This window comes from Schistocerca serialis, chromosome 4 (assembly GCF_023864345.2).
Source record: "Schistocerca serialis cubense isolate TAMUIC-IGC-003099 chromosome 4, iqSchSeri2.2, whole genome shotgun sequence".
NCBI lineage: Eukaryota > Metazoa > Arthropoda > Insecta > Orthoptera > Acrididae > Schistocerca > Schistocerca serialis.
The window spans coordinates 732,210,286-732,223,084 of NC_064641.1; the positions used below are offsets into that span (position 1 = coordinate 732,210,286).

General features: G+C 42.5%; 1 protein-coding gene across 4 annotated transcripts in view; it reads right to left on the minus strand.

The window, feature by feature from the left end:
• Positions 1-353: 353 nt before the first annotated feature.
• The window catches only part of LOC126473250 (ribonuclease 3), a 313,037-nt gene continuing 300,591 nt past the window's right edge, over positions 354-12,799 (minus strand). Inside the window, exons 23-25 of one of the 4 annotated variants that reach the window (XR_007586425.1) lie at positions 12,353-12,437; positions 2,375-2,415; positions 354-679 (exon numbers count right to left, since the gene is read on the minus strand). The gene's annotated coding sequence lies outside the window, so the exon portion shown is untranslated. The remainder of the gene's footprint in view (positions 680-2,374; positions 2,416-12,352; positions 12,438-12,799) is intronic. The other 3 variants (XR_007586426.1, XM_050100177.1, XM_050100176.1) reach the window with 3 other exon arrangements.

The following is a 12,799-nucleotide window of genomic DNA, read 5'->3' on the forward strand; positions in this document are numbered from 1 at the left end:
TTTATCACCAGAAAAAGATGCTCTGTGGTATTTGAACATATTTTTTATCTTACTATATAATCCAAATGACCTACACAGCTGGTCGACAATGAAAGAGAAGTGTTTCTGCATAACAGTGTAACTCACTGATAGGCCACTTATGGGTTAGTGTACAAGATCACAATGTTAATAAAATCTCATTTTCAGGAGGTGAAATTCAGTAATAATTCAGTCACGGGGGATTTTGGATAAGGGGAAGAGAGAAAACTTTTACATAGGAGAGAAAAATGAAAAAAAAAGAGCAAAAATATTTGTATTGATAAAATACACTTGAATATGTTGTCTTCTAACCCAGAAACATTCATAATAATGTTTCATGTATAATAACTATATCTTACACACAATTTTTTGTTCTGGAGATAAGACATGTTGCAAAGTAATCCATTGACGTGTTACCGTGCAAGAAACCAAAATAGAGGAGGAAATGTATAACAGTTTATTTCACATTGCAGAGATATAACTCAGTTGTTTCCATTGATACTATATTTTCATGCATAACAAATGCAATATCCTTCACTGCATTCTGATGTTCTGTTGAAGCCTCCTTTAAGACAAAGAATGTTGCAGAAAATGGAGTCAAGCCTCAGTTGCCGGTAGATGTCACTGCAGACAGGCATCCACAGCATTCGCCCTTGCAAATCTGTAAGAGTTAAAAATAAGTGAAAGCATATTGGGATCTTTTATGTGATAACAGCAGAATAATTTTAATGACAGTTAAAGTTACAAGGAGTACCCAGCTGAATCACATCATGATGAGAATATAGCTATGTGTATTTTAACTCTCTGAAAAGATGCAAGATGGAAACCTGAACTAGTGTCCAACTTTTTACGTATGCTCATTATGTTAACTGTACAAGAAGTAGTGACTGTCCACATTCATTCTTGTAAGTGTATTCAGGAATGATGTGAAACACTCACTGAGTTCTTATGACCAAGAGTGCTTAGTTTGGTGTACAACAGTGAACTGAAAACTAAACTGTAACCAAAAGTTACTGGATACGTTTAACCATATTTTGTATTACCCATTTGATATCTGCTGTTGGGTAAAGGCCTTTTCTGTTTGTTCTCGAGCATTAAAGTCTTCAGCTATACGCATCCATGAGGCTTATGTATATTATCTAATGTCATGGGTCTCTTCCATTTGGCTCTTCATCTCAGTTTTCTTACTTCTTTGAATTGACCAAAGAACTTTTCTGGCCCATATACTCCATTCATCCACTAGCTACACGACATGATAACTTCTGTTTCATTTTCAATATATTCACAATTATGTCTTCCTCTCCAAACTCTTCCATCATCCATTTGCTTTAATGTCATTCATAGTAATTACCAACATGCATATCTCCAGTGCTTACTGAGGATCCTGCAGTTTTTGAATGGTTTTCGCTTTCATGTCTTACTGTCAGATAAGTCAAAAGTCAAAACTACCAATACACCCTGAATGGAATCTGATGTTCAAACACATCAGAAGCTCATTTTTGAAAATCCTGTTTAGTGTACCAAAAGTACAGCAGGCTATTTTTACTCTTTTGTGTATCTCATTACCTGCTCATCCAGATGCTGTCCTGAACTGGCTGAAACACAAGACTCCTCGATTGGTTCTGTATCTTCATTGTTAATTTATACTATCTCCTTTTTAATATGTCACGTTATAACTAATTTTCAGCCCTGCTTCCAAATTTCTTTACGTTTCCATTAGTTGTTGAAGTTTAACTGCAATTGAGGCAAACAATACAATGTCACAACAAAGCAAAGGTGGTTCAGACATGTCCTGTTATTATGTATGCCTTCTTTGTTTTCTCAGTTTATGGATCTGAAAACTTCCTTTAAGGCTGCTTTGATTTTGGGAGGAGTTATGGAATCTTCTCCTTCGATTCCTCATTCAGTTATGAATTTCCCGCAATATTGATGAAGTCTACTGGAACTTGTAGCATTCAAATGTATATTCTAGAGTATACTAACATAGGTTGAATCATTGCCTTCTTTCTCAAGAAGAAAGAACAGCTACAGTAACATGTTACAATATCCAGCAAGTAAGACACGTGGTACATTAATGAAACTGTAGCCATTATGAAATGTTGTCTCTACAAGGTTCTGTTCAGTACAAAGGCAACAAAAACAAAGTTGTGTAAGAAAGATTAATTTTAAAAAAAATTCTGCTCTAGGTTACAGCAGCGTAACTAACATAAAAGGTTTGTTTGTATGAAGAAAATGCCATTAATATTTTAGATTTGCCACTCAAAATGCATTAATTTGTACAAGATTGTGCTTACTGAAAATATTTAGTTTGGAAAAGTGGTTAATATTTGTAAGAAAACGTGGTGAATTCACATACCTCTCTCTAGTTTTTCCCCTGTTTGTACTTCTTCTGTAGTCCTGTGAAATATAACACATATCAAAACGATGCTTAGAAGTTTCATATTGTGCTGCACCAACATATGTTTTCTGTACTGTATCCCCAGGGCACACACTTAACACAAATAAATCAGCAGAGCAGTAGCAGGCAAATAACCTTGGACCCACATGGCTTGACTGATTAGACCCACATGAACAACAAACAGGTCTGGTATTGCAGCAGTGAGAGATACTACAGCTAATTTGCACTCAACTGCAAAGAACTGGGACACAGGCATACTATGTTGAAAGAATATTATGAAATAATGTACCAACATTGTCTACATTTAATCTGAATTAAGAAACCTAGTTAAGAGAGGTCCTCTGTTTATATTAAACATGAAAGCCTTCAGTTGATGAAATGAAGTTAAGTTACAGTTAGTTATGTCATTAATTTTAATGTTCCTCACAGATAACTAGGCATGCAGTTAATTTTCTTTAAGCTACCAGACCCATTCTAATAGCATGCATGTGTAGAGCAGAGTTGACTTTCATGGTAAGCAGTCTCTCAGAAAACTCTCTCTCTCTCTCTCTCTCTCTCTCTCTCTCTCTCTCTCTCTCTCTCTCTCTCTACCATATACTTAAAAAATCACTTCCCATTGTATCATATATTTGGCTTTCTTGTTTCGTTCACATGTGGAACACGGGAAGAATGACTGCTTAAATGCCTCTGTTTTTGCTGAAATTAGGCAATATAATTTTGCCTTTGTAGTGCCCACAGGAGTGAGTTGAAGAAGACTGTAGTATCTACATCTACATCCATACTCCGCAAGCCACCTGATGGTGTGTGGCGGAGGGTACCCTGAGTACCTCTATCGGTTCTCCCTTCTATTCCAGTCTTGTATTGTTCGTGGAAAGGAGGATTGTCGGTATGCTTCTGTGTGGGCTCTAATCTCTCTGATTTTATCCTCATGGTCTCTTCGCAAGATATACGCAGGAGGGAGCAATATACTGCTTGACTCTTCGGTGAAGGTATGTTTTCGAAACTTTAACAAAAGCCCGTACCGAGCTACTGAGCATCTCTCCTGCAGAGTCTTCCACTGGAGTTTATCTATCATCTCCGTAACGCTTTCGCGATTACTAAATGATCCTGTAACGAAGCGCGCTGCTCTCCGTTGGATCTTCTCTATCTCTTCTATCAACCCTATCTGGTACGGATCCCACACTGTTGAGCAGTATTCAAGCAGTGGGTGAACAAGCGTACCATAACCCACTTCCTTTGTTTTCAGATTGCATTTCCTTAGGATTCCTCCAATGAATCTCAGTCTGGCATCTGCTTTACCGACGATCAACTTTATATGATCATTCCATTTTAAACCACCCCTAATGTGTATTCCCAGATAATTTATGGAATTAACTGCTTCCAGCTGCTGACCTGCTATTTTGTAGCTAAATGATAAGGGAACTATCTTTCTATGTATTCGCAGCACATTACACTTGTCTACATTGAGATTCAATTGCCATTCCCTGCACCATGTGTCAATTTGCTGCAGATCCTCCTGCAGTATGTTTTAAAATTCCTCATTTAATACTGGTTATTGAAATTTTGTAAGTAGGCTTTCACAGGATAGTTATTAGGCATGGTCAGATGTCTGCCAGCCAGGTTTTCCACTATTTGGTGATTATCTTTCTCTGTCTCTCACATGGACCAAACAGATTTGTGACTAATCATGCTGCTCTTCTTTGTTTGCATTCAGTATCCTCTTTTATTTATATTTAACATGGGTCCCACACTCTTCAGGAACATTTTAGGCTGATCTGTAGGAATGTTTTGTAAGCAGTCACTTTGCAGAGTGATAGTATTTTCCCAGCATCCTACTTTTCCCAAAGTTTGCCACCTACTTTACCTACTCATGAGCCCATACAATTTTTCAATTTCATATGGGATTGATAGTATAGCCACCCAATGGATAATGTCATATCTGACAAAAAAATGCAGAAAGTTTTACTTAGTAATTCAAGCAATATAATCCAGGGGCTCAATTATGATTAGGAAGAAATCATGTATGGGGTTCTGCAAGGTTCAACCTCAGATCCACTACTGTTGCTCATCTATGAAAATGATCTTCTGTCTAATGTACAACAAGCAGAATTAGTTCTTTTTGCAGATGACACTAATGTAATAAGCTCATTACAGCCGATAGATACACATAAAACAGAACCGAAAATTTACGTTCCTAGCTTTCGGAACAAATGTTCCTTCATCGGGGGGGGGGGGGGGGGGGGGGGGGGGAGAAGAAAGGGAAGAAGGGAAAGGAGATTCAGTTACTCACAACCCAGGTTATGAAGCAACAGGGAAAGGAAAATAGGGAGGGTAGCAAGGATGGAGGCATGGTTGTCAGAGGGAAGCCAAAGATATTCTACTGTAAGTACTGTGCCAGCTTCAAACCAAAGAGGATGCATACAGAAGTAAAGAGGTATATAGTATAAAGATAAACACAACTATGTAGGATGAAAAAATGCGTGAATGGCTAAAGAGGAAAGGGAAAGAGGATAAGACTGAAGAGTAAATGGGAGTGAGGTTGTTTAACGTAGGTTCAGTCCAGGGGGATGGCGGGATGAAAGGATGTGTTGGAGTGCAAGTTCCCATCTCCGCAGTTCAGAGGGACTGGTGTTGGGTGGGAGAAGCCAAATGGCACATACGGTGTAGCAGGTTCCTAGGTCCCTAGAATTATGCTGGAGGGCATGCTCCGCTACTGGGTATTGGGCATCTCCTAGGCGGACAGTTCGTCTGTGTCCGTTCATGCGCTCAGCCAGTTTAGTTGTTGTCATGCCGATGTAAAAGGCTGTGCAGTGCAGGCATGTCAGTTGATAAATGACGTGTAGTTTCACACGTGGCCCTGCCTTGAATTGCGTATGTTTTACCAGTAGCGGGGCTGGAGTAGGTGGTTGTGGGGGGATGCATGGGGCAGGTTTTGCAGCGGGGTCGGTTACAGGGGTAGGAACTGCTGGGTAGAGTAGATAGTCTGGGAATGTTGTAGGGTTTAACAAGGATGTTACGGAGGTTAGGGGGGCGACGAAAAGCAACTCTGGGTGGTGTGGGGAGAATTTTGTCAAGGGATGATCTCATTTCAGGGATTGACTTGAGAAAGTCATGTCCCTGGCGGAGTAATTTGTTGATGTTTTCGAGGCCAGGATAATATTGGGTGACAAGGGGGATGCTTCTGTGTGGTCTGGGGGTAGGAACATTGTTGTTGGATGGGGAGGAATGTATTGCTCGGGAAATCTGTTTGTGGACAAGGTCTGCAGGATAGTTGCGGGAGAGGAAAGCACTGGTAAGGTTATTTGTGTAATTGTTGAGGGATTCGTCACTGGAGCAGATACGTTAGCTTCCGAAAGCTAGGAACGTAAATTTTCGGTTCTGTTTTATGTGTATCTATCGGCTGTACTGAGCTGAGGTAAGTACTGGCCAGCCCCTCTATCTCTTTGTTAGTATTTGTTTCACATCTTTATATGAGATTTTCCATTAATCACTAATGTAATAAGTTCAAGTATACATACAAAAACAGAAGAAGTGGTAAACGATGTTCTTAAAAGTCTCATTGACTGTTTTTTGAGAATTGTCTCACCCTCAATTTTCAAAATCCACAACATATTCAATTCTGCACACCTATGGGTACCATGCCAAAGATAAGTGTAACACATGGTGAGCAAATCAAAAATAGGATGGAAGCTTCAAAATTCTTAAGGGTCTATACTGATGAGAATTTAAACTGAAAAAACCACATTTTGCAACTCCTAAGTTCAGCCACATGTCCACTTAGAATCATAGCATATCCAGGGGAGAGACAAAACAGTAAGTTGACATAATTTGCATATTTTCTTTCAATAATGTCTTGTGGGATAATGTTCTGAGGTAACTGAGAAAGAAAGTCTTTATTGTGCAAAAGCATGCTGTAAGAATAGCATGTGGTGCTCACTCACAGTCATCTTGTACATATTCGTTTAAGGAGTTGGACATTCTGGCTACTGCTTCACAGTATATTTATTCCCTTGTGAAGTTTGTTGTAAATAATCCACTATAGTTCAATACATAATTAAAATACCAATAGGAAAAATGATGTTCATTACTCCACATTAAGGTTGTCTTTAGCACAAAAAGGGCACACAGTGCTGCAACAAAAATTTTTGATCACTTGCCCAGTGATGTAAAATGTTCGACAGACAGAAAAGTAAAATTTGAGAACAAGCTGAGAAAATTTCTTGCTGACAGCTCCGTAGAGCAATTTTCATTACTGTAATGTGTAAAAGATGGTGGGTAGGAATTACTAACTCACATCTGTATATATTTTTTCTTTTTGAAACAAAAAATGAAAATAACTTGGAAATGTTCAGAATATAACCATTCATACAAATTAATTTGCAGTGTGAATGTAAAATGACTCATTCCATATCATTATGATCTATTGTGCAAGATGATCCATGGAACATATAGCTAACTAATTAACCATCCGACCAACCTCTGAGACATTGCTACACTTAGTTATTTATATGAGCTGACTGATTCTAATTGTGCTGTAGTGATATTGCTGGCTATAAAACACTACTCTTTTAATTTAATGGTTAGAGGTAATGCTTGTTGAGTAGTTAGGAGCTGAATTGTTTACAGGCACAATGCTGAGAACATTGCTAAATTTGATAAATCCTTATTCAGAGCTATAAAGTACACAAAAACACACACACACACACACACACACACACACGTGTATGGCTGCATTATCCCAGCTGACTTCATTGGGCCAGTGCGGCAGCTCAGTTGGGGAAAAGAGTCGAGTGGGCAAAGGGAGAAAAAAGTTATGGTGGAGGTGGGGGGTGGGGGAGGGAGGGATGGTTGGTGAAGGTGGTTGGCAGCTGAGAGGGAGAGGCACCAGCTGCACAGGATAGGAATGTGGCATCAGTGAGCTCATTCTGGCTCAGGCAGGGACAGTTGGGCACAATGCACAATTATGAAGAGGAATTGATTAGCATGGGGAAGTAAAACACAGGAAGGAGAAGTCTGTGAGAGGAGAGTGTGGATGTGGTATGAGTGACGTTGGAGTCCTGGGGGGAGATGTGGACATGCATCTGGAATGGGGGCTAGAGGAGACTGAGGCCTGGAACATTAGAGGTTTGCAGAATATGTTGCTAGGACAACTCCCATGTATGTAATGTTTAGAATTTGATATTGAGGCAGGGGTCCAGACAGCATGTGTTGTGGAGAAGCCACATGTTCTGCTGAGTATACTGCCACATTATGTTACAAGATGGTAATAAAATGTCTGATGTTTCAGCTGTACTGCAGCAACTTTCTATCTACACCCTAGGGTGTGTCATGTTTCTTATGTAGTTACTCTTTTGCAGTATCTTTGAGGAGGAGGTAAGTAGTGAAATTAGCCAGTGATTATTAATATCTGTTGTACTACCTTTCTTGTGAAGTGGTCTTACAATAGCATATTTCAGTCTATCTGGAATTATCCCACATGATAGTGGTGCACTGCATATGTAACTGAATACATTGTGATTTTAGTATTTTACTTGAAATATTGTCAACTATATGACAGTTTCTGGTTCTGAGGGAGTGTATCACAAATTTCTTTGCAAGAGCATGGAATAATTGTGATTTGCCTCTACATATGAGGCATTTCTCCTTGCATGTACACTATTGATATATCACTGGAACTGATCACATCAGTTGTCTGGTTATTCGGAATATTAAGTGTATTAAACAATGGAAAATCCAGGATAGACTCTACCAATATACCAATATTATGAAAAGGATAGTTGCTACTAGCCATATAGCAGAGATGCTGTCGCAGAAAGGCACACCAAAAAGTCTGTCGGAAAGTGACTTTTTGCCCAACAAGGCCTTTGTCAGTAATAGATACACACACACACACACACACACACACACACACACCACTCCTTACATGCATCTTCGAAAACATTCTCTCTTCCACCACTATGCCGGGCTACAGTGTTAAAATCACAATTCTTGAAGTGTTGAAACCACTCGTGACACATTCTTTCACTAATAGCATCCTTACCATTTGTACTTGAGAGCATTTGATGAGATTCAGCCTTTGTTTTCTTCATATTGCAGGGGGAGTTCCCACCTGCTCAATTTAGAAAAGCTGATGCTGGTAGAAAGTATCCAGACCACACAGGATGTGAAGCAGTCATTGAAATGAAGAACATAGTGTTGGGTGGCATGCTCATCAACAGTGTGGTCCAGTTGTTTCTTGGCCACAGTTTGTCAGTAGCCATTCATGCAGACAGACAGCTTGTTGGTTGTCATGCCCACATACACTCCTGGAAATTGAAATAAGAACACCGTGAATTCATTGTCCCAGGAAGGGGAAACTTTATTGACACATTCCTGGGGTCAGATACATCACATGATCACACTGACAGAACCACAGGCACATAGACACAGGCAACAGAGCATGCACAATGTCGGCACTAGTACAGTGTATATCCACCTTTCGCAGCAATGCAGGCTGCTATTCTCCCATGGAGACGATCGTAGAGATGCTGGATGTAGTCCTGTGGAACGGCTTGCCATGCCATTTCCACCTGGCGCCTCAGTTGGACCAGCGTTCGTGCTGGACGTGCAGACCGCGTGAGACGACGCTTCATCCAGTCCCAAACATGCTCAATGGGGGACAGATCCAGAGATCTTGCTGGCCAGGGCAGTTGACTTACACCTTCTAGAGCACGTTGGGTGGCACGGGATACATTCGGACGTGCATTGTCCTGTTGGAACAGCAAGTTCCCTTGCTGGTCTAGGAATGGTAGAACGATGGGTTCGATGACGGTTTGGATGTACCGTGCACTATTCAGTGTCCCCTCGATGATCACCAGTGGTGTACGGCCAGTGTATCAGATCGCTCCCCACACCATGATGCCGGGTGTTGGCCCTGTGTGCCTCGGTCGTATGCAGTCCTGATTGTGGCGCTCACCTGCACGGCGCCAAACACGCATACGACCATCATTGGCACCAAGGCAGAAGCGACTCTCATCGCTGAAGACGACACGTCTCCATTCGTCCCTCCATTCACGCCTGTCGCGACACCACTGGATGCGGGCTGCACGATGTTGGGGCGTGAGCGGAAGACGGCCTAACGGTGTGCGGGACCGTAGCCCAGCTTCATGGAGACGGTTGCGAATGGTCCTCACCGATACCCCAGGAGCAACAGTGTCCCTAATTTGCTGGGAAGTGGCGGTGCGGTCCCCTACGGCACTGCGTAGGATCCTACGGTCTTGGCGTGCATCCGTACGTCGCTGCGGTCCGGTCCCAGGTCGACGGGCACGTGCACCTTCCGCCGACCACTGGCGACAACATCGATGTACTGTGGAGACCTCACGCCCCATGTGTTGAGCAATTCGGCGGTACGTCCACCCGGCCTCCCGCATGCCCACTATACGCCCTCGCTCAAAGTCCGTCAACTGCACATACGGTTCACGTCCACGCTGTCGCGGCATGCTACCAGTGTTAAAGACTGCGATGGAGCTCCGTATGCCATGGCAAACTGGCTGACACTGACGGCGGCGGTGCACAAATGCTGCGCAGCTAGCGCTATTCGACGGCCAACACCGCGGTTCCTGGTGTGTTCGCTGTGCCGTGCATGTGATCATTGCTTATACAGCCCTCTCGCAGTGTCCGGAGCAAGTATGGTGGGTCTGACACACCGGTGTCAATGTGTTCTTTTTTCCATTTCCAGGAGTGTAGAATGTAGAACAGTAGTTGCAGTGTAGTTGTAGGTCACATGACTGGCTCACAGGTAGCCCTGCCTTTGATGGGATAGGTGATGTTTGTGACCAGACTGGAGTAGACGGTGGTGGGAGAATGTATGGGACAGGCCTTGCATCTGGTTCTTTTACAGGGATATGAGCCACGAGGCAAGGCATTAGGAGCAGAGGTTGTGTAGGGATGGAATAGGATATTATGCAGGTTCAGTGGGCAGTGGAATACCCCAAGGTGAAAGGTAGTCGAAACCCCAGCAGAGAATGTTATTCAGCTGCTCCAGTCTTGGGTGGTACTGATCTTGAGGGGAATGTTCCTCTGTGGCCGGACAGTGGGACTTTGGGAGGTAGTGGCTGACTGTAAAGATAACACACAGGAGATCTGCTTTTGTACAAGAGGGGGAGGGTAATTACCATCTGCAAAGGCCTCAGTGAGATCCTCAGTATATTTCGAGAGGGATGTCCCGTCACTGCAGATGTGATGGCGACATGTAGCTAGGCTGTATGGAAGGGACTTATTGGCATGGAATGGGTGACAGCTGTCAAAGTGGAGGTATTGCTGGTGGTTGGTAGGTTTGATATGGACAGAGATACTGATGTAGCCATCTTTGAGGTGAGGAAATGGAGAGAGGGTGTACTCACACCCTCAACCCAGATCACGAAGATGTCAACAATGAATCTGAAAAAGGTGAGGGGTTTGGGTTTCTGGATGTTTAGGAACGATTCCTTTAGATGGCCCGTGAACAGTGTGGCATAGGATGGTGTCATGCAGATGTCCGTAGCTGTATCCCGGAGTTGTTTGCAGGTAATGTCTTCAAAGGAGAAGTAATTGTGAGTGAGGGTATAGTTATTAATGGTGACTAGGAAGGAGGTTGTTGGTTTGGAGTCCATCAGGCACTGGGAAAGGTAATGTTCAACAGCAGTAAGGCCATGGGCATTAGGGATGTTAGTGTAAAGGGAGGTGACATCATAGTGATGAGCAGGGCACACTGTGGTAAAGGAACAGCAACTGTGAGAAGTCAGTGGAGGAAATGGTTGGTACCTTTTATATAGGAGGATTGGTTGTGGGTAATAGGCTGAAGGTGTTGATCTACAAGAGCAGAGATTCTATCAGTGGGGGCACAGAAACCATCCACAGTGTGGTGTCCTGGGTGGTTGAGTTCATGGTCTTTAGGAAGCATGTAGAAGGTGGGAGTGCGGTGAGGAGAGAGATGGACACTGGGGAGAGGTTCTGGGATGGACTTAAGGATTTGAGGAGAGACTAGGGACCCTGCTGGATTTCTGGAATGGGATCACTGTGGCAGGGTTTGTGGGTGGATGAATCTGACAGCTGGTGGAGTCCTTCCACCAGGTAATCCTTGCGGTTCAAAGCAATAGTGGTGGAGCCGTTCTCAGCAGGTAGGATCATAAGGTTGGGATCAGTTTTTAGGTGATGGATATTTCTGTGGGTGTAAGGTTAGTTGGCATATTGAGGGATTTGGGGAATGATGGTGAGGCAAGATTTGAGATTAAGAAATTCTGGGAAGTTAACAGGGAGTGATTTGGGGCAATGGAGGTGGATCATGGCAGTTGGCTTCAACCTCTGTTCTTACTCATCCAGCCCCTTCCCTGATCCCATTCCAGTACTACACCACAGTCCTCTATTCCACTGACACACCCAGTCTTTTTACTTCTCTCCTTATCTGCTACCCCCACCCTCTCTGTCCCACCCCCCATCTAACCTCCCAACTTTACCTAGCTGCCCTTACTCTCCACCTCACCCCTGCACACTCCCAGAAGCACTTTACCATCCCCCACCCCTACCCTGCTGTCGTTCCCCCTCCCCAACATGGCCTCCTCCTTACCCCCTCCCAATTACCTCTCTCATAACACGCTGTTGTTCACAGTCTAGATCCAGCTGCCAGGGAGTGTGTGTGTGTGTGTGTTATCTACTTTTGACAAAGGCCTTATTGGCTGAGAGCTCATTTTCTGACAGTCTTTTTGTTAAGCCTTTCTGTGACAGCATTTCTGCTATATGGTGAGTAGTAACTATTCTTTTCATAATATTGTTAAATATATTGGTTATTTTAGTGCTATCATTTATCATTTATTGCTGACTGATCACTCTGTGGTACTTGTAATATCACACCATCCACAGAATAACACAGCTCACTGACTGCTACAGATGCTGAGTATTCCCCCTTAAATTTTGCAGTACCTTACTGGATGAATACTTGAGTGTACTGGTCAAACTTTCTGTTGGTTCCTACAGGTTGTTCTGGCTGCTCTGAAACCTCTTCTTCCTGTAACAGTGATTGGTGCGTTAAGGAAAATGTAGAACCAAAATTTTAGAATACCAGTGAAATTCAAAGTGGTGGTGATCTCATGTACATTTCTCAAGACTCATTACAACAGCCCAATTTTTAACTCCATTAAATTACTTTTGTTATAAATGGATCCACTGAACTCATTAAATCTGTAGGTATCACAGTTCTAAGCCTCATGTGTCACAATGTGCAAACTGACAATATAAAATCATTTTGGAAAAAGTTGATTTATCTTAGTTCAAGTTTACATATTCATTATATTGTATTATATGTGATTGGCACAAGAAATCACAATATTGTACAGTTTGTAGATATGATATTGGATAAGTCAATTGGAT